This window comes from Rhyacophila brunnea, unplaced genomic scaffold (assembly GCF_057557595.1).
Source record: "Rhyacophila brunnea isolate RB1 unplaced genomic scaffold, BYU_Rbru_1.0 scaffold_13, whole genome shotgun sequence".
In the NCBI taxonomy this organism is placed as follows: Eukaryota; Metazoa; Arthropoda; class Insecta; order Trichoptera; family Rhyacophilidae; genus Rhyacophila; species Rhyacophila brunnea.
In genome coordinates this window covers 33726657-33750266 of record NW_028232785.1, presented here as the reverse complement: position 1 = coordinate 33750266, position 23610 = coordinate 33726657, and the positions used below count along the sequence as shown (strand labels likewise).

At 34.4% G+C, this 23610-nt stretch overlaps 1 long non-coding RNA gene across 1 annotated transcript; it reads right to left on the bottom strand.

The window, feature by feature from the left end:
• Window positions 1-417: 417 nt before the first annotated feature.
• LOC147077340 (uncharacterized) lies at window positions 418-4749 on the bottom strand. Its single transcript, XR_015069810.1, has 3 exons — window positions 4725-4749; window positions 2817-2992; window positions 418-867 (listed from the first exon to the last, which is right to left on the bottom strand). It is a non-coding gene; the product is annotated as an uncharacterized LOC147077340 (long non-coding RNA).
• Window positions 4750-23610: the final 18861 nt, after the last annotated feature.

Sequence of the window (23610 nt, the reverse complement as noted above, 5' to 3'; positions counted from 1 at the left end):
GTAAATATTTTTAGTTATTTAAGCAGGAAAGATGGTTTTATGTGTTGTATTAAAATATGGTAGCCGTACTGATAAGCAAAAAGATGGTATTACGCTTCATAGGTAAGTTGATACATGTTCGTGATAATTTATTTGTATATTATTATAGAAAATTATATTTTAATTCTGAGCGTCTAGTGCGAGCACTACCGAAATGGTCTATGGTCTCGAACATTTGTAGATGAATGCGTTCGCTCACCCACAAACCAAACGCATGGCACGCAGCTTCATTTAGCAATGCAACGGGTGGCGTCTAGATGTATCTATAGTCTATGAATATTATGCTCTCTGCGAATATAATAATATTTTATTACAGCTGAGCAAAGGAAAGGGTGAAAAAATGAAATTCAACATTTATCATTAAACATCAATTATTTATTAAAATACTTTAAACTACCTTTCTATTAACAATCATCAATCCAAGAGGTACTTAACTGGGTGGTCGACTTAAACTTAAAAATGTAAGGAGGTGTAACGTGTAATTTCTTTGCTTGGTCTAAATATATTACAATAAATCATCAATGTTATAAAGGAAAAATCATGAAATTTATGATACAAAAATTAATCAATTTTCTGTGGGTAGGTAGTTACATAGGTAAGTATTGAAAGTAATAAACTTCTGTGACCAATCAAAACGTGGGCGGACATTCTTCTCAGGATGAGCATCATGGTGTAGAGTAGAGAGCCGTTACAAGGCCCAACTCGTCTGGCTCGTAGCAAAGCTATATTGGCTTCCTGGAGTCGATTCGCATACGACACAGCTCGGGCCATGTAAATCAAATCATCCACATTATGGTGAGCGTGGAATTTGTTCAAACAATTCTCATACTGCAAACAAAAAAGCATTGATAAGATTAAGCAAACGTGTACAGAAATAAACAGATTATTACTTAAAGTATTTGCTGTATAAACGTATACTACGTAGTCAACAATTTATTGTTTTTACATTTCATTGCTTGTTTGACCATTAGATGGTTGAGCAGCACATTACATAGAAAGCCTTGGGGCATAGATAGCAGTGGTGAAGGGTGGAGGTAGGCTGTTAAGAACTGCCATAAATAGTGCACATTAAACTTTGTCAGTCATGCATATTTTTTTCATTGAAATAAGACAACTTACAGATGGTGTTGGGTTAGTTTTTAAAATTCAATTAAACCCTGCGAAAACAAGTCTTTTACAGATTAACATCCACATAGACTTTTTTGGAATACACTTTTTTTATCCCAAATTGCTCCATGAGATTTAGTCGATCACCCTTGTCATATAGATACACATATTTCGGACCATGAATTGGATCTACAATATGGCTGCTGCTCGCTATAAAGACGTGCTTGGTGAATTGTGTGAATCTCTAAACTGTTTTACAAGTTTCACAATGCAGATAATAAACACCTCTTCTCTGAACTGTATATTGATCTATCTAGTATCAACGATGAAACAAAGACAGATGACAAAATGACTAAGATGGTTATACATAATTATTATATCTTTAAAAATGAAAGTTTATGTCTTGTATATTAATAAAAAATGGGATGATATAACTGCAAATCAGACTGCTCTAATTAAATCCAAGCTTCGATGTCATCTGGGAATTGATCAGTGACTTTCTTGAGATGTGCATGAGCTACATCTCGTTAAGATTGAACGGTAGATTTAGCGTATAGTGATCCAAGAATTTTTATTATCTCGTAGTTCTTTGGTTGAGCCTTTATGACATTTTTGAAACATTGGGAGGCCCAGTGAAGGAATAATTGTTGAATACAATAAAACAACTTAATATATTTATACATTGGCTTTGCATGAATTATTTAAATTCGCCCACCATACAGTATTAACAATAATAATTACAACATTATAATAATATAGACTAGAACATAAATTTCAGTCCTCATACTTGATAAAAAAATAAGAAAAAACTCGGCAATAAAGTTGGATGGCAAAATTAAAAAGTGGTCACGATCCTCAGCCATGAGTGAACGACCAAGAAGAAGGATGTATGTGGCAGTAAAGAATTATGGACCGAGAAAAATGGAGGAAGCTAAGGGAGGCCTTCATCCAACTGTAGATCGACCCCGGCTGATGATGATGACTTGATAAAAAGCTTAGTGCCCATACGCACTTGCGGCAGGCCGCATCGCGGCTAGCCGCATATCGTTTTTTGTATGCCGGCTAGCCGCAGCGGCCTGCCACAAGTGCGTATGGGTGAACAAAACAATTATTGTAAAGCAATTCAGGTCATATTCTATTATATACAAATTTTGATTCATAGATAGCATAAGGATCTCTTCGAATTTTCGTACTGACATACTAGTACTTTTTAATAGTTTAAATTAAATTATAGATTCTTCAAGATGTTACACAAGATTAAACAATGAAACATTCATCAATCTTCCATATATATATAAATAGAAACAAACCTAATTGATAAAAATGTTAGAACATGACATGGGAATCAACCCTAGATTTATTGCATGCCAGCTGAGTCAGCTTGAGAAGATCCAAGATTTTTCGAATGGGTATTTTACTGAGGCTGTTCCAAGTTAAATATTTTCAATGAAGACTGTTACATTCTTAAATCACGTGTATTATTTAGGAATATCAACTGTTAAGCTGTGGACCCAATAGGTTGAGCAAACGATCAATTATATTTCTTGTAAAAAATATCTGTTATGAGACCTCTTCATGAGGCAGCCGAGATCCACATCGGATTGTAGGGCCAGTAAAAATATATATTTTTAACTGTACGCCTATACAAATATGATATAAAATATACATACATTCTCTGAATCCCCTCGATAAAATGATATACATCTGCTCGAGGCCAAAGTGCGGCAGGACAAATGCAGAAAGTGCAAACTGCGTAGCCTGGTCGCGGTTTCTCGTGCAAGTTAGTAACAGTTCTCCGCACACAACCCCCGATTCTCTGTGTTGTTATTGGACTTGGATTGTAACCCTGAAAACAAATAACAAGACAACTGAATGAACTGAACTGAGAAAAATTTTCACCCTGCTGAATTAAGCGGATAGACAAGGTTCTTGAATTACTATTATGATTACTAGATAGATGGAGCAATGAGATCTTTTTAAAATTTATGTAGAAAGGATTTTATTCTTTTCGTCATAAATTTCATTTCATACTCATGTGATATATGAAATTTATATCATAATATTTACATTAAGTATGTAATTTTATTAATCAGACATAATTATAGGTTCATATAATTTCTTCATGTTTTCTTTACAGACTTAACGGCCCACATGCTCAGCATAGGTAAAAATGGAGCTTTTATGGTATTCTTTTTCTTTTTTCTTTCGACCATGTCCGATCCTAATAGGATCATATGGGCCTCCACAGAGTAGAGGTTTGTATTGACAGATTTTGTTTTTAGGAAAAATGGATGTCAGCCATTTGCTCAACCTATTAGGTATATTCAGAGCATAATCCTGGACATTCCTTAAACGTTTTAGATAATCTATTTATATAATTTTGAAGCCTTATTATCCTTTATATTTATTTTAAACATTTGATGACTGCATAAAGTATTTTTATGACATAAAATAGTATTTTTTTAAACTTTTCGCTCTAATGTTTTAGAATATAGTCATATTTCGGTACATCCATGTGCAGTGGTATTAATATTTTTTAGATTCATTATTTTTTAAACGCATTTACAAAACCATTAGTAAAATTAATGTTAACATTATATAGTGACATATTTACGATAAAAAATTATATTTAATAATCTTTGTGATCCCAAATTTAACAAAAATTAGGCATTTTATTATTAAAAAATTGGCACGATTAACACATTTGAAGATAATTCTAAAGATACTAATTATAAGCTATGTCTTTGACCATTCAAATGTGATAAACATTCTACGAATAATGTTTGCTTTATAATAATTATTGACCTAAGAATAAGGTACTATTTTTTGAAATACGCCATATTTATTGGCATTTCCCAGTGGTTAAGCTACAACATACGGCCGTAGCTATAAATTGACAAATGATAAATGAAGTAGGGAGTAAGATCATGGTAATGCCCGTGTTTGAACATGTACCGATTTAAAAAAATATTTTTTTTCGGTTAGGTTAGATTATGGTTATGGCTACGGTCGTATGTTGTGGCTTAGCCACTGGGAAATGCCAATAGAAATGGCGTATTTCAAAATAATACTACCTTATTCTTAGGTCAATAATTATTATAAAGCAAACATTATTCGTAGAATGTTTATCAGTTGTGTGATTCATGCGCACTAGAAATCGTATCTGTGGATGATCAGGGTTAAATTATTGTTACACTATAATGGTTTTTCATTGGAAAAAATATTTTAAATATAAAATATTTTTTTTATGAGAAATGGATGTTTAGCCACTTGCATTACCAATTGGATCCAGAGTCATGAGTCATGACTATTTAGAATTTGAATATAAGATAGATAATGCAAAATTGCACTTGGCACATGGCATTCATCCGTAAATCAACAAAACTTAAAAAAACATGAGAATTAATGGATCTTTGATGAAATATGCAAACTCAATTTTGAAAAATTCTAGATATTCATTTTAACTGAATATTTAAAATATTATATTGAACTATTTTAAATGAGAGATGAGTATATTCTCATTTCACAGATTGACGTTTGCTGTGAAAAATATTTAAAACAATGTAAGTATCCCAAACCTTGCTTTATCCTGATTATTTAGCTTGATAAAGCAATGGCCCATGCCGAAACGGAGACGGAGAACAGCCAGGCGGTTGGGGTTGGTTCTCAGAGTTTCCCTGTAGAAGCCGAGAGCGCTGCGGTAGTCTTTTTTATTGAAAGCGATGCACACTTTCCAGAACAGCGAGGGGATGTTGTTGGAAGATTGATTCACCACAAAATTGAATTGCGCATCCACCGTCCACCACTTTATCACCCTCCAACAAGCACAAGTATGCTCGGCCCAAAAGATTCTGCAAAAAAAATAAATACAGATGTACAGCATTTTCGCCGGTAAAGTAAATTCGGCTGTTGTATAATGAAAAATCAGTTGTTTTCATTTTGTTTTTCCAAGTCATGTTGTGAATGGATTGAACTTGTAAATTGTAAAGTTCACTTCATATTATTATATATAAAGAAATTTGAACAAAATTTGACTAGGTTGAATAAAATAGGTAATGAAAGTGGGTAGGTATCGTCTTACATGTTCATACATGATGATTTTGTCGGCAGTTGTGTATAGGTTTGCGGCTTTGGTGAACAGATCCCGTTTCATGTTTATATTCTTTTCATGGTTAGCTTCCTGCACGCAGTATGTGGCGAGCATGTCCAGGCACCGCATCTGATCTTTCTCCGAGTTAGAATAATCGATGTTGGCCGCGATGCGGCCCGCATCCAAGATTTTAATGAAGTCATCAGTTCTTTTTGTTTACGTACGGCACCTGTATATAATACAAACATTTATATGAGAATACGCAATTTGAAAAATTGAAAGGACCCTCGCAAACGATGCTAATAGAAATCAAGATCCGACAGGTCCCATCCATTCATTCAAATATCATTCTCTCTGGACATAAAAATGTGGATAAATGTGGTTGAAAAATTAACCCTGCCTACATCGCAATAAGGGTTATTGTTTTACATTTCTTTCCGAAACGCTAATATATATATTATATTATATTGTAGCAAGTAGTTAAATATTAACTTTACCCACATTGCAAAAAAAGGATTATTCGAGATTTTTGAAAGATGTCTTTGACCTATTCTGCAAAACTTGCCCACTTTAATATTGTGATTTTGTATGAAACGGTGTATTATCATGGTACTTATATCAATGTATACAAACGAGTAAGTTTTAATACCGGCTCGGTTATTGTAACTTGGTTTCTATGGGGCACTATTTCTTTCAAAAAGTTTGAAACGCCATATGATTAGCAAGGTCTTTTTTCATTGAGGCATGACCATAATAGATTAAATTGGATTAGAAATCATGCATTCTTGCACGCCAATCGAGATATCGGGAAGATTCTACAGGTGTCACTCTTAGCACAGCTATGAAAAACGCCCAATGTTCGGTACACCATGGTATACGCTCGACTATGTGTGTCGAGACGTGGTGGTTGGCGATGGAGAAAAGCAAACACCAGAGAGTAATCATTACCCATAAAAATTGATTAAAAAAGTATTCATTTAGTTATTTAGTAAAATATTAATATACCTACTCAAAAGGGTTCGCCATCCAGATAATAATTAATAGTTTTTTTTTCTACAATAGACTGTTTACCCTAGGAAATTGATGGTGACATTCTAACTTCATTACATTCCATGCGTAAAATCTTATAAGTACTTACTACTTACGCCAACATTGACTTTGACCCAGATGATAAGTGGGATCTCTCTAGGCGAAGAATACTGAGTATTTTTTTTCATCTCATGCGGTAGGTAATAATTGTTCAGGATCCAACTTCGATCACCTAAAAACAATTTAGATTAGGCAAACGACATTGGTTACGTCACATGTCATAAAATGAAGTAAAATCACATCACAAAACTTTAGCTAGTTCAATGTAATAATTATAACGAAACTATACATTCAAAACACTACATTATTATAAAATAAGTGATGGTTTATCTTTACACTATTATCAAAAATCAAAATGTTTCGAAGTCGCATGACCAGGCACCTGCAGTAGGTACGAGGAACTAACGAATGACGTCATTACATTTTAAGTTACTAGAGTAAAAAATAATTGCGCTGTACTTACCCGTGTTATGGGAATTCACCGTCTTCGAGCTGCATTAGAAACTTGGGATGCCCCGTAAGGAATTATTGCTTTGCCGTAATCTATTTTCACATTGCTGCAAAATTCATAATATATTATATTTTCTTATAACGAATAATCGTCAACTTAACCCTTTGTCTATTGTACGGTATAACGATACGCTACGGCCTACGCCAATCGATGTATGAAGCTTCTCTAAGTAACATAGAAAAATAATGAATCATTTCAGCGTATAGGCATGTGGGGCTTATAAAATTTATATCAGAAATACGACTTGGAAGTTAAAGGCTTAAAATAGTATACGATCACTTCGTTATAGTTTTTTAGATCTGCTAACACATAAACAGTAAAAAATAATGATTCATATTATAACACAGCATAATAATTATTAATTACCTATTAATGATTTGCTGTATTTTTTGCCTAACAACGATATTATGGGTCAATGAGAAATGGGACCAGTCTCAGGAAATAAAAACTACAATTGAGATCGCAAGGAGCGCCTTTCTCAAAATGAGACGCTTCCTTAGCAATCGAGATCTTAACCTAGGTCTGAGACTGCGTATGGTACGTTGTTATGTGCTCTTAATTCTTTTCTATGGCATGGAAGTATGGACGCTAAACCAAGAGATGTCACGGAGACTTAAAGCTTTCGAGATGTGGCTGTATAGACGCATCCTCAAAATTCCTTGGACTGACCGGGTAACAAATGTTGAAGTTCTCAATCGAATGGGGAAGGACCGAGAAATTCTACGTAGTATCAAAACCAGGAAACTACAATACCTCGACCACATTATGAGAGGACACATATACAGCATTCACCAACTTGTCATTCAAGGAAAGATCAATGGGAAGCGTAGCAGAGGACGGCGCCGCATTTCGTGGCTTAAGAACCTCCGTGATTGGTACGAGTGCAGCTCCACCGAACTGTTCCGGGTAGCAGACGACAAAGATAAGATCGCCTTGATGGTGGTCGACCTCCGCTAGGGGATGGCACAATAAGAAGAAGATAGGTACCTATCTCTATAAGGTTTATAGATTTTTAATAACACAGGTTTTCAATACGCCGTAAAAAATCTAATTATATGTGGGTACTTATAATATAAGTATTATTATAATTTAGGTAACTATTCTATTCATACATATACTGCATTCCTAATCGCTGAAAAGCCTCAATTAAAATAAAGACTCAACTCGGTGTTGTCGGCAAGTTAGGTACCTAGGTACCTATATCTCGCCTTAATGCCCTTAATCAATCTAATATTACGTTCAAAGCTGACTGGAAGAACGAAATAATGAGTTTAATAATTCTGTGAAGATAAAAAAAAAACAGGAAGATCGCCTCTTTTCTAATTATAGCAAGGAATCAATCATTTTGAGGCTGCTGTTGAGAGATGTCCCAAGACTACAAAATGTTATAAAGGTTTTCGCAACGCCATTTTTTCATTGTACCTAGTCACCCAAGCATTTTGAGCGTCGGAAGCCAACAGCGGTGGAGTGAGGTTGTACAACTTCGCTTGCGTATTCGGGACGCTATTCGCATGGTTACTCGCGAACGGTTATAAATACGGGATACAACAAAAATAATATTGTTTGTAAATGAATTTGACAATAAACTCAACATGTGTGGTCCCATGTGATTTTGACAATCAGTGCCAGTGCTTGAGAAAAAGTGAAAAATATTTATTGTTGCACGGATAGTGCACTTTGTGCGGGGAGTGCGTCAAACGCTGTGAAGCGAGGGGTTGTCCACACTGTGTTTTGTTCACACTGTTGCGCGAATTCCAAGACCGCGTGAACGGCAAAAGCAATAAAATGGAAAACACCACGATGGAAGTGAATGAAACCAAAAAAACGAAGAAGAAAAGAAACGATGATGAAGAGGAAGTGGTTGGAGAAAAAGAAGAAGAATGGCAGACGGTGACCTCTGGAAAAAAACCCAGAAGAGACTCTGGGGTCACTCCAAAGGGAAACCAAAACATCGTCATGATAGCGACGGGAAGTAAAATTCCATTAAAATTGAAAATAGCGCAGATGCTGCATAAGGCAGGAGTAAAAGTACAGAAAATTTACAATAAAAATTTAAAGACGTACATCCAAGTAGAAGACGAAAAAGAAGCAGATAAAGTGAAACAAGCTGGAGAACTCAAAGATCTCGGTTTTGTGACCAAAGAGAATGACTCCTGCTCTTATGGAGTAATAAGAAAAGTCGATATTGATATGGACCTCCAAGAACTGCAAATGGAAATCAAAAGTGATGCAAAAGTAATCAACCTTAAGAGGTTGACAAGAAAAGGTGATACAGGAGAGCTGACAAAGACCTCGTCAGTCAGTATTAAATTTGGGGAGAAAATATTGCCGAGAACAATTTACATATATGGAGTCTCTTTTGCTGTAGAACCGTATGTATTCAGGGTTATGCAATGCTACAAATGCTGGCGATATGGGCATATCGCGAACAACTGCGGACGTACAGTAGAAACGTGCTCTAAGTGTGGTGAAAACCACAAAACCTGCGAAAAAAATGAGGAAATTACGTGCATCAATTGCAAAGGTAACCACGCGGCAAACAGCCAAAAATGCCCAAAGTGGCAAGAGGAAAAGAATTGCAAAGAAGCAATGAAAAAAATGAACATACCTTTCAAGGAAGCAAAAAAAAATATGTTAAATAATAGCTATGCTGACATATTAAAACAAAAAAAAATCGTAGAAAGAGATGAAAGCGAAACAATTCAAAAAACTAAGGAAAACAAAAAGAAAGAAGAAGCGGTGGTAGAAGCTTCAGGCTCAACAATAATATCTACAGGTAGTAGCGTAAAGCCTACAAAAAATAAGAAAAATTCAAAGGGGAAGACAGAGGTTAACGCGATGGGAGAAATTATGAAAGTCTTGCTGAAAGGGGGAGACTGGCAGCAGATCATTAAACAACTAATAATTAAAGCAGTGGACTGGGTATGCAAACAATTCAAAGAAGGACACTTAAAGGAAATTCTAGGGGAGGTTCTGGAGCAAAATGGATAGTAAAAAACAAATTAGGATTTTACAATGGAATGCCAGAAGTATGAAGCAAAAAAAGGATGATATAGAACTCTACTTAATAAGACAAAAAATTTCAATAGCATTAATCTCAGAGACTTGGCTGAGGTCTGAATTAGACTATCTGAAATTCAATGATTACACGATGTATCGAAAATACAGAAGGGATGGATACGGAGGAGAGCGATTATGGTGCATAAAACACTGGCGTCTAAAGAAGAAAGAAAGAAAGATGGAAGAGCTAGACAAAATAATTATAAAGCCATTTAACAGAATAGGAGTGAGGACCTGATCGAAGGATCCCCTTCTAGAAGAGAAGAGGCGATATGACAGCGAGTCGCAGTCAAAGCCTCGGTAAAATCACAAAAAAAAAAAAAAAAAGCATTTTGAACCTATAAGATACCTAGACGAAATAATATAGCTTGCCAGCGATTATTATTAACCAATGCCCATACAGGTCACATTAAGTGAAAAAAATGTATGATAGGTAGGTACCTACCTACCATTTATTAGTAATCGAGTGGCAATAGTCGTGCATGATTATCATTTTTGAGGTTTTTACGCCGAATATGTATAATATGTAGGTACATATCTATTTCTATGTATTTAATTAATACATAGATATGGTGCTTTTATTTATGAATTGGTCATAGCATAGTAGTTGGCCGTTTCAACTTTTGGTTGATAAAATAAGGTGTCGGTCATTATTTTATTACGTCGTCTGTTGATATGTATAGCTTGGTCTCCATTTTCATACAGAAAAACTTGAACCAAAATTATTCCCTGTGATTTTTTAAAAAAAGTTATTGGTGAAGACAAATACAAACACTTCAAAATGATAAACACCAGAAAGGCTGTGAAGACACCCCCAAAAATTATAACTTGTTTCAATATTGTGGAGCTATTTTAAAACATCAGAAAATGAAAAGACCAGAGCAGCATTAAATTTCACTGCCATAAGGTAACAGCTTCTACTATGCAAATATACAATAATATTGATGTACCTACTACCTATGTAGGTATTCAACAGTTTTAAGAACACTAAATGATATAGAACCACAGTCTAATCACGAACCGACAATCATTTACATAATATTATTATCTCGGCAAGATGACATTGAACCATCCACATCTGTTTATTTGATCCACTGTGGTGCAGTTGAAAACTATGTATTCCGTTTAAAAAACCTACTAGAAAATTGAAGAAAAAAATTAAAAACTTTTTTTTGCAATAGTGAAACAACAGTTGTTATTAAAATAGGTACGAGTAGGTAGGTACCTAATTCGGAAAATATTATTCTTTGCAGATGATACATACTAGGAATTATCGATATTAATGGTATTATAATAATTATATAGTACCTATAGCAATTATTATATTACTCCAGTATTGGAAGATAATGACTTGTTTTTGTGTCTGCACTATGTGGTGCCAGATAATAATATCTCAGATGGTATTTCAGATAAATCCGGCATTCATAAGAGAAACAAGGACGATTCTGAAAGATGGATACAGAGAAATACTAAAACCTGGTTTTTTCAATTATTTTTTTAATGGTTTTTTCATATTATTTTATGTTTGTTTTTGCAAAATCACTTATTTTTCATCAATTTTCTTAGAATTGGGCTCTTATCTTCAAAATTCTAGAAGCTCGTATATTTGTGTATTCCTTCGCTGCAAGGTTCTTTTGTGATTTCACATTATTTTTCGGGTTCTGTAGACCTACTAAATTTAGGTCCCGGACCTGTAGCCCTTTTTGGAAATTCAGCCCTGCTTGTAAGGGTAAATAATTACAAATTTGGAGCACATCTGAAAACCGAACAGCTTATATTATATTGTAGACCTTGTAGGACTAATCGTTAATAAATAACCTAACATATTCTCACGAATCAGTTCTTACAACTTTAAGAACTATATACCTACATGCAATATTATCTCAATAACACGAAACGGAACGCAATTTTCAAAGAATCCACGAGCCGGAACGGTATCTTTTAGAATTTCACGAACAGGAACGGCGCTCCGGTGCGTTCCGGTCTATTCGAGCCCTGGCTTGGTTGTATATTTAATGATGCCAATGTTTAATTTAGACCAGTGGTCCTCAGAAAGTTTTCTTGTGGTCCGCAATTTTTGGGCGTCCAAATGCTAATGCTAAAATTTTAATAAAACCTGTGCAACTGTAAGTATTTGAGCATTGTGTTTTTGTCCTTAAATATATTAATGGTTTTACGTGACGAAATTAACTACTATCATACGTTATTATATAATATGTTTTCCTTATACGTTAGCGGTGCGTAAAACGTTTCTAATAATTTCAGTAATCCACAGCTGTAAAAAAGCTGTTAGAAACACTGATTTCGACCATTTTAAGGGACAAATAAACATTTTAAACATAGTATAGAAGTCTGTCAGAAATTTGAATACCTGAATTGAAAACTATTTCAGTCAAACAAATAATTTAGATGGACTAAAATACCTTGTTCAGCAAGAAAAAAAAAATACCTACGCCAGAAGGGAAAAGGAATCTGACAAAATTACTGAAAAATATGTGTTTACAATAGACAATGCGTTTTGATATATCCAAAATCTAATGTGTCCAGCGCATAATTTAAAACAAAACTTGCCATTCATAATTTTACTCTCTGCAACCAAAAACGATTGATGGTCTTTGCAATGTTTTGATTGAAGTCGAAAGTGGGCTTACTGCAAATTAGCTTTCCAGTGTAATAATATGTCAATAATTTACTCTTCCTCTTCTGCCTCTTTCTACGACGACGACGACGACGACTATAAAACCACTATTCTGTATAGTGATGGAGCAGGGAAAAAAACCAGGAAAAAATTTAGTACTCACCAATGCTTTATTAAATTAATATTGCAATGCCACGTAATATCACCAATGTACATTAAAAAAAGGAGAAGGACCACACTCAAATTGAGGTTGAACGATTCGCTCTGTAATTGAAATGAGGTTGAGAAATAAAAAAAAACGTGTTCATGCTGATTATATAACTGCGTTTAAAGAAGCCTGGAAAAACCTAAGCCATACCATGTCACAATCTCCGCCTATAGTAATAGAGAACGACTCTACATACGCTATGACCGGTCCCAAGCCCGGATAACGGATGAGGGTTCGTCGTAGGGTTAATCACCCAACACGGTAAAAAAACCCTGATTACGAACCCCGGACTCCCCATAAACCAACGACCCAAGCAAAGAATTAAGGACAAACGATTATATATACAATGTGGCACATGGAACGTACGCACTATGTTGCAGCCGGGCAAGATGGAGGAGGTTGCAATTGAATTGCATAAGTATAAAATGAGCGTGACTGTATTGCAGGGAATAAGATGGGAGGGCGCAGGTTTCATAAACAAGAGAAACTACACTTTGTATTACAGTGGATCTGCAGGTACGCAGGGTCGCTATGGAACTGGGTTCTTAATCAGCTCCGATATCCGCAGGGCAGTACTAGGATTTGAGCCAATTAGTGAGAGATTATGTAAACTTAAACTGAAAGGTACACTTTTCAATATTACGTTCATCAACGTTTATGCCCCAACTGATGATGCGACCGAGGAAATTAAGGATAGATTCTATGAAGATCTGCAGAAAGCCTGCGAAAAAGTCTTCCCACATGATGCTCTAATTGTCTTTGGAGACTTCAATGCAAAAGTTGGAAAAGATGAAGCATTTAAATAAGTAGCTGGGCAGCACAGTTTGCATCAAATGACAATCGATAATGGTGAACGTCTATGCTTTTTAGCGGCTGCAAATAATTTATTAATTAGTAGTACATGGTTTAAACATAAAAATATCCACAAAGGAACCTGGAAAATACCTGGAAGTAATACATGCAACCAAATAGAATGATCACATTCTTATATCAAAAAGAAGAGCGACAACAGTGGAGGATGTGCGCGTCTGCAGAGAAGTCAATTGCGATTCTGATCACTTCCTGGTGAGAGCAAAATTAAAACAAAAAATCTCCTTAATACTGAAAAAAGTAGGCCAAAGAAGAACTAAATGGAGAGCTGAAAAATTGAGGGATGAAGAAATTTTGGATAAATACCAGGAATCTATAGAAACAAACTTAAAAATGACTTTAATAACCGATGATGTGAATGTGGACTGGGAAAATACAAAAAACTGTGTTATCACGAGTGCCACAGAAATTCTGGGGGAAAACAAAGCAAAAATAGATGCAGGATGGTTTGATGATGATTGCAGGCAAGCACTGTTTGAAAAAAAATGAAGCAAGGAAGAAATGCCTACAAAGGGAAACTCGCCAAAATTACGAAACTTATAAAGAAAAGAGAAAAATTGCAACAAAGCTCTGTCGAGAGAAAAAGCGATTGATGCTCATGAGAATACTTCAAGACATGGAATGTCAAAGAAGAAGCAATGATCCCAGAAAATTTTACAAGACTAAATCCTATCAACCCTGATTAAACTCCTGTAAGGATAGTGAAGGACAAATGCTGATCAAAAAGAAGGACATCATGGAAAGATGGAAAGGCTATTTCACAACACTTTTAAATCAGGCTTATAATAATGGTCATGAGGAAACGGAAGAAGTATTGTACCACACTGCTGAGGAATTTATTGATGAGCCTACTCTACCTGAAGTAAGAAGAGCATTAAGAACGCTGAAAAACAATAAAGCACCTGGAACCGACAGGATAACAGCCGAGCTGATAAAGACTGGTGGCCCTACACTGGAAGCAAATATCCACAAGATAATTCTCAATATTTGGGAAAAAGAAATTCTACCAGAGGAATGGAAGATGGGTATAATAATCGTGCCCATTCTGAAAAAGGGAGACAAAACAATCTGCGATAACTACAGAGGGATCAAAATTCTAAACACAGCTTATAAAGTTTTCTCATCTGTACTGTATAGCAGGTTAATGATCTATGGTGAGGAAATCCTGGGAGAATACCAATGCGGCTTCCGACCAAATAGATCCACCATAGATCACATCCATCTCATGAGGCAAACTATGGAGAAAGCGCACGAATACAACCTGACACTCCACCACCTGCTTATTGATTTTAAACAAGCTTTCGCCAGTGTGAATAGGGATAAGATGCTGCAAAGCCTAAAAATACTGGGAATTCCCTTAAAACTAGTAAGGCTTATAAAGACCACACTGACGGATACTAATTACAAGCAGATCCAAACAGAGGATGATCGACCATGGTGGCACTATGAAAATAAAAGCAGAAAACGCTGGGCTGGAAATAAGCCAGTCAAAAACTAAGTATATGGTCAGCACACGCGATCAGGTACCGCTGCAGAATATAGTCATAGGACAGCATGCATATGAAGGGGTGGACAAGTTCACGTATCTCGGATCCAGCCTAAATACCCAAAATAAGACAGCAGAGGAGATAAAAATCCGCCTTATCTCCGGGAATAAATGCTGGCATGCCTGCAAGCGACTGGTGGGGTCGAAAATTCTAGGCCGAAGAAGTAAACTTCTAATTTATAAAACGATTATAAGGCCAGTGGTCACTTATGGCTGTGACACTTGGTGCTTGACTCAAAACGAAGAAAACAAATTAGCTGTCTTCGAGCGTCCGCAAAATCTTTGGACCCACGTTGGAAAATGGGAACTACAGAATTAAAATGAACCACGAGTTGGAAGAGCTGATTGAACAGCAAACAATCATAAGACACTGTAAGTTCCAAAGACTTCGATTGGGCGGGGCATGTGGAGAGAATGCCTGAAGTTAGAGCGCCAAGGATCATGACGAAGTGGCTACCCCAACGGAAGAGACCCAGAGGCCGTCCAAGAAAGAGATGGGCTGACGCCGTAGAAATTGACTGGCTTCATATAGGAAGATCCGGTAACTGGATAAGTGTGGCGAGAGACCGGAGTGAGTGGAGAGCGGTTGTGAAGGAGGCCAAATCCCACCCCGGGATGTAGCAGCGTGGAAGAAGAAGAATATACCATGTTACATATTTATGCCATCATTTTAATAAAAAAATATTGGTGTTAGATTTTACAAATCCATAGGTACGACCAGGAGGAAAACTTATGACTTATATTCGAGCACTGCAATATAATGGATCTAATAAATGGAAATATTAAGTTAAACTGCGTTTTGGTGAAGAATAGCAAGAGCTCCCTCCAATCTCTTTGTCCCTGTACGAATAAATTAAAGTACTATTATGCAACCAAAATTCTTTGCAGCCTTCCTCAACTATATCAAGAAAGGCATGAAATAAAATAACTAAGAATACCTTCAGTTCTTGAAAACAAGTATGGTGGCTGATTATCACTAATTTTATAATAATCTGTCATTTGAAAGCTAACTCGAAAATTAAAATGAATTAAATATTATTTTGTTCATTTATGTGATGCTTATTACCCCTATTTATGCGATTTTATTGAATTTTCCAACATAATGTAGACAAGCAATAGATACTGTAAAACTTGGTGCTGTTTATTTTAATTCAAACATTGTAACTCCCAGCTCAAATCTCAAAAAAACAAAAGCAAACCATGTAACTCCTCTATATTCTATGTTAATAAATATTTTGTAAAAATTACCAGATTTACTCATTTATAACATTAAAATACTAAAAGTGTTCAAATTTCCTAAACCAGTCCGTTTTATTTTAAAACAGTTTTTTCTTCCTTCTGTGAAGTTGGTTAATACGGAGTCACAAGTTCCGCGCATTTAGTTGACGAAATGTCATTCCAATATTATCTTTTGAAGAAAATATCGTTGCATAAAAATACATTGCATTTTTCAAAAATATGCATACCAACGTAATTATTGTATTATAACTTATTTATTTCTTATTACGGATCATAAGTTAAAAACAAAAGGTACCTAAGTATACTTATTATTTACTGCGTTTTTGCTTATGAAATTAACAAAATCATAAATAAAAAGACAAATTTTAAGTTAATTAATGATTTTTTTTAAGATTTGACACTTTTGTGTACACAAAATATTAAGTTTTAAGTAATCTATTATAGACCGAAATATTTAGAGAGCATACACCGTTTTGGCTATTTTGCGAGACTCTGTTGACTGGATCTTCCAAACGGATGCGGTTGTTTTTGTTCGGGATATTTTGACGAGGTACTTAGTGAAAATGGAAAAATGGGAATTTTTCGCGTAATTTACATGGAAAAACAATACAAAATACATGAAAAATCATGTAATTAAATTACTCAAAGGTGTGCATTTAAAAAGTGTGGAAAAAAAATGTTTGATGTTAAAACTTGACAGCCATTCAAAATCAAATTTATAGCTTAATGTAAAAGATAAAAAATTGAAAAATCATGTTAAAAGTTTAAAAAAATATATGTAATCGTATGCACTTAACAAAACAATTTTAAAGTAAATTTAATGGTTCAAGTATCAAGTCACAAAATTTAAAAAAATAATATCTCTCAAGATATAATCTCGAAATCAAAAAAAGCACGTGCACAAACGTAAGCCAATAATAGACAAATTGATGACTTAATAAAAAGTTAAAAAAGTTTGTTGGGTGGTTCGACTTAACGTTCATCAAATATTTCATATCAAATATCTCACGCACTATATGAGAAAAAAATTAAAAAAGTATGCAGAATTGCGCATTAGCTATGCGACAAGAGATTTCATTAAAAAAAAAATTTTTAAACCCACGCATTCAGGTTTTGCATACAAACTTAAAAATCAAATAGCGCGCTGAATACAGATGAAAAGGCAAAAAAGAATCATGCACTAACGTTCACTACCAAGGCACTAGTGTTTACAATTTAAATTTTGAAAAAAATCCAAGTTTAGTGACACAAGTATCCAGCATTTAGCTGGGTCACCCAAATTGAAATCTGAATAACCCCCTTAATGTGCGTGCACAAACGAAAGAAACGCGTGCACAAACGTGCACTAACGATGCACAAACGAATGCACACAAAAAAAGTTGAAATTTCAACATTGGGTGACCCAACGTTTAGCTGGAACACCCAATTTGAAATTGGAATTTTTCGGTTATTATAGGTGCACAAACGAAAAAAAATCGTGCACAAACGTGCACTAACGATGCACAAACAAACGCACCCAAAAAAAATTGGAGTTTTAACATTGGGTGATCCAGGTAAATGGACCTCATCTTAGCACAACTATAGCTTTTACAGGTTTACTTAAATCATATTTATACTCAATCGTGTCGCATTGTTGTGCATTTACCTTTAGTTTTGTTTCACGAGTCAATTACATAAATTCACTAAGTATTTTTTGTCCAATTTTTGTTTGCGAGTAATGATTTAAAATCGTATAGGTACATCACTGTAAAGACTTTCTTTACTATGTATGGTTCACCTTCAGCTTTTGACAAACGGACTAAGCAATACCTACCACTTCTCAGGAACATACAAACATTTTGTGATCACTAGCTCTTTCAATGGTTGGGTGGACGCTGTTACTCTCATTCTGAGTGTGGCCCTTTTCCATAAATCCATGAGTAATGGTGACATTAAATTCCTTGGCTGCAAGCATATAAAGGGTAAATACGATGCGGTTTCTATTCTGACCACCACAATTATTTCCGGACCAAAATTTAAATTCTTTTACACCAATAAGTAATGCGGTTCTTTTATAAAATTGTACAGACAACTTACTAGAAACTTCATTTGCTCCCCGTTTTGCAATTCCTTCGTGTACATATAAAAAGTTCCGATTTTCATTGTCATATTATACACAGTAACATTCAACTTAATAATTTTCGTTTGTAATAAAAAATACGTCATACTTCCCCATGAAGAGTCGTTAGTACTTTATGAAAGTCAAATATAACAACTACAATACTTTTACTCTGTAAAGCCTCGTTTGTATCTTCATTTTTAAGTGTGCCAGCTGCCTTTTTAAGGGCTGAATGTTTTTCCTGTCTTTTTTTGTCTGCGTCTGTTGGACCGGTCTTGCTCAAAAATTCATGACAAAAGCAATCATTTTTTGGCCGGTGAAATGCTATATTGAACTTTTCATTTAAATATCTCTGTATTGCCCTTTAGTTAGTGCCTTGTTAGAATATTTATCCAGATCAAACCACTCGCGATATAAATTGAACATTTGAGAGTCACTTAGTTAAGAGTTTTTTAGAATCTTTTCGAATATAGTGCGATTCTACCAGAGGAAAACAGTTTACGTGATCGCATATGCTTTTCACCATCTCGTTATCTATGACGGTTTTTTATGGTCGTATTTACCACGTTGATCAGGCTCAATATTAATATCTCCATCATATTTCTTCCAAGCAGTGCTTAAAATAGTTCGTTTTCCATATGAAATAGTATTCAGAAACATAGTCTTACAAAATATTTCTTTTTCTTATCCTCAATAGGCAGATAATAAACAAATGTATTTCGACAATCATGCTTGGTGACTTCAGTTGTTTGACGACACTTCAGAATTTTCTTGGTATATTTTACGTATAGAGACCAAAATTTGTGAAAGATGTGTAAGCGTTGCTCTTCAGAAAAAAAAAATCAAAGCACTTCAGTCGGCATTTTGGCATGGATTCTTCAAACATTTTTCACTAGCTTAAAAATAAAAATAGTTATTCTTAACGATATACTAAACAAAATAATGAAGAATAATATGTAAGTTAGCCATTTTATAGATATTGCCCGTAACCCTCAAAAGTTAGTTTAAACATTTTAATAAAAAAATAATTTAATCAAGGAACATTGTCGGTACTACAATAATTTTAAAACATCAGTCCCATTAAAACTGTCGGTTCTACCACTTAACACAAAAGAGAATTGTTAATGTACAGTGAAAATAGTCGGTTGTACCACTTATGACATTAGGCATAAAATTTTGTCCAATTAAAAACGTCGAATGTCCCACATCCGACAGAGTTCTTATTAAAATGTAGGTTAAAATATTCATATCTTCCACAACCGACATTATTACTCGGAAACACCTAGTTGTGAACTATTTTTAGTAAATGTAAAAATATGACAATTATAAAATATCCACTAATTTAATTTTATAAGAATGCCAGTTTAAAATAATATTTTAGTAATATTTTACTTAACCTACCTTTCCTGTCAGAATGACCGTTGAGATTTGAATTTTCAGTTTTCATTTCTTTCTTTTTCTCCGGGATTTTGTCACTATACTTTGAGCCTAAAGCATTCTATATTATCCTTTGTGACCTATTTCTTGTCATGATGAATAAAAATACAGATTATAGAAACTTTTCTAAACTATTATAAAAATATCCGTCTGTCCGGTGAACATAGCAGCAACTGTCAGAACCGACGCATCTTGCTCACCCGCGCCCAGCCAACAATGTCGGTTGGTAAGAACCGACATTGTTATTCGGACACTGTCGGTAGATCGTTCATTTTTAACTTGAGTATCTCGGAATTTTTCAAACAAACAAAAAAAACTGTGATTGTGGTATAAATGTTTAAAGTGTTTAAATAACTTTTACGTAATAATCCGAAAATTACCAAAATTCAGATCTGACTTTTTTAATTGGGACCGACGATATATATATTTATAATTAGAATGGCCATGTGGAAGAGAGATAGATGGGAGAGATGTTTATGTAGTTTATATAAAACGTAGTCTTTTTATAAAACGTAGTCACAAAGAATGTTTATGTATTATATTCGATTGGCCGATTGTTGCCTTTAAATTAACTCATTACCTGACCCCATACTATTAAAAGTTGAAATAAATACAATTTAATTTTTTCTGGTAGGTACGTCCTACCAGATGTTTTATTCTTTGCTTGTTTGTATTGATCCAAAACTTGAATAGAGTCGATAAATAACATATTTTGTGCCAAGATATATCAGCATTTGTAGTGTAAAGTTAAATTTATGAATTTAGAGATACATCCCTTATTTTTAAAGATTCTTCAACAGTAGTCAGTTTGTTGTGTGGGTTCACCAAAACTACATGGAACAATAATTATTAATAATATAGCATATGAACATATTATCACTTCCAAATATTAAACATAACGTGGAAACACCTCAGATATATAAATACCCTCTCGAAAAAATCACATTTGAAGAAAATACGATACTCGACGGGAATTGAATCCGTGTAGCCACCAATATGCTTTAACGAATTAAGCTACGAGCCTTATACATAATTGCAATAATTTAAACTAGTAGGTCCCACATGAAATGCTCATTGAATTGCGTAATTATCTGGATTTTTTCAAGTTATGTATGTTCAATATATAGAATGTTACATTCTCGAATCTTGTATATTATTCATTGAATAAAATAAATGGTTTATTACTTCCAAATGTGTTATCACACAATAAGTAACTGTTTACGTAGCTTGTATTCTGAATAATCCTACACTTCATTGTATCAAACTTATATTACTAAATCTATTTTGCAATAACAAAATGAATAAGGCCCCGTCCAGCGTAGGCGCGTTTGGCGGAGCGTTGAGTGGCGCGCGTATCTCAAACGTATAACCGTATAACAAAAAAAAGACGTCTATTAACATTTTCACACACGGGGACGATCCCTAAATATTATTGTAGAAAAATATTTTGATGGCCATGATAGTCGCGCGACAAGCGTTCGCTTATAGCATGTGTTCTCAAACTTTTTACGGTAGCGGGCGCATGTGAGATTTGGGATAATAGTGGGGAAAAAAATAAGTAGGTATTACGTGTTTAGTACATTTATTATATTGGTAGATTATAGATTTATTTACATTTAAATGTCTGAGGGCATTTACAAAAGAAGCTTAAAACACACATACAGTGATATATAAAAAATACAATAAAGAGTAAAATAAAAATATTCAAAATAGCACAGGGTATTAGTGCGATCTTTGACATTGCATTTCACTCACTGACTTTTTGAAGTCAGGAATGTAAGATGATAATTCCAATCATGATCAAGGCTGTTATCAGTAACCAAAGATTCGCACTAATATGTGGAGCTAAAACTGGATTTAATTTTGTAAGCTTCTTTTTTTAAAAGAGGGTACTTTTTATAGTCAGATTAATAATACTTTGCCGGAAACACACGAAAATTACTCTGGCACACGGTTAAGAACCCCTGGCTTATAGCATCGTGGATCCCAGGTTCGAAACCTGGGTCTGGCAAGTATATATTTTTGTCAATTTGTCAATGAGTAGGAGTATGGACCTAATAGGTTGAGCAATTGGCCGACATCTATTCCTAGTAAAAACAAAATCTGTGAATACAAACCTCAAACTATAATCTGTGGAGGCCCATAATATGATCCTATTAGGATCGGACATGGTTGAAAAAAATGTCTTATTTTAGTTTGCAATGTTCCTACTTAATTCAAATTGACAAATCAATTGACACCCTTGTAGCAATTTCTAAATCTGCTGAAACAACATACTACAAGACAATATGAATGATGTCAACGCTGATAATATCACTTCTCGCGGCCATTATAACGAGATTTCCAGACTGGCAAACATTGCATTCAAGCCCATGTGTAATATTTTCGTAAAAATGCGTAATATTTGCTACTAATGTGTGTTCCCAGTGTTCATCTAAGCGGGTTAAACATGGTAGACAGATATTTAAAAAAAAATAAGATTAGCGCAACGAGGAATGGAATGTGCATGTTGGGCATAAAATAAAATCACAAATTAAACAAATGGATACGAAAGCAGACAAGAGTAGGTTGTAATATGATAGAAGTCGCAATGCAGATAAAAATGGGAATGGGCTGAAACAATATGTTGATGAAGCAAAATGAATTTTGAATGCAATTTTGTCCTATTTCCAGAATTCTGTTTAATCTATTAATCAAAATACAAAATTCGATTTGTCGATAATGTCGAAAATAAGTTACCTATTCTTTTATATGCAGAACATAGTTTTTAATATATTTATATGTGTGTTGGTTGTGCAATTATTTCAATGTGAACTTTAAAACATTGCTCTTCTGAGAATTTTACTGAAAGTGACATAGAACAACCTGGAAATCAGGCTGCGAAATGTCGATATTCAGTGGCCATGCCCCAATCGGGCACTAAACAACCACAGGGGCCCAAAACCAGTTCGCTTGATATACTCATTGACTTCGGTGGATGTACGTAGCATTGAAGATCAGGGTACCGAAATGGTGGTAAAAGCTAAAAGAAGGATAAATATAGGTTTTCATATTACAGGTATAAACCAAATCCAGAATGTGACAAGTCAATATAACAGTATTATTAAATCTACATTTCGCCACTAACGCGAACTCATTAATGAAAAACATTTGTATTATAAAGATAATACAGATAAATTCAACTTGGTTTACTTTTTTAAGTGTATAGCAATTTTATCACAATCACTCCCAAAAACCTCAGAAAAAGGCACACATTAGAATTACCTCAAGATAGATACAATTGTTTTTACCATCATAGGAAATGAGAGTTCTTCAGAATGGAAAATTTGTTTAACATCAAAAACTTTCTTTCGCATCGTCAGCACTATAGTTTCGGGTAATCATAATTACATAGCAGTGGAAAAGAGTGGAGATATGCTGTTAAGGTCCGACATAAAAAGATCACGTATTTATGTTCATTGAACTAATATAACTACGTGTAGATGGTGTTTTAAATTATGCATAATAGATAACAGTCTAAAAATATTCGTTTATCTATAAAATATTGAAAATTATGATATTAAACCATACTCACATAATTTTAGATGTCTCATAAATTTAACATTATTTGTTATCAATAATTATGGTTAAAAATAAGCAGGGCTTAGATATTTAGAAAAAATTAACAACTTCCATTGT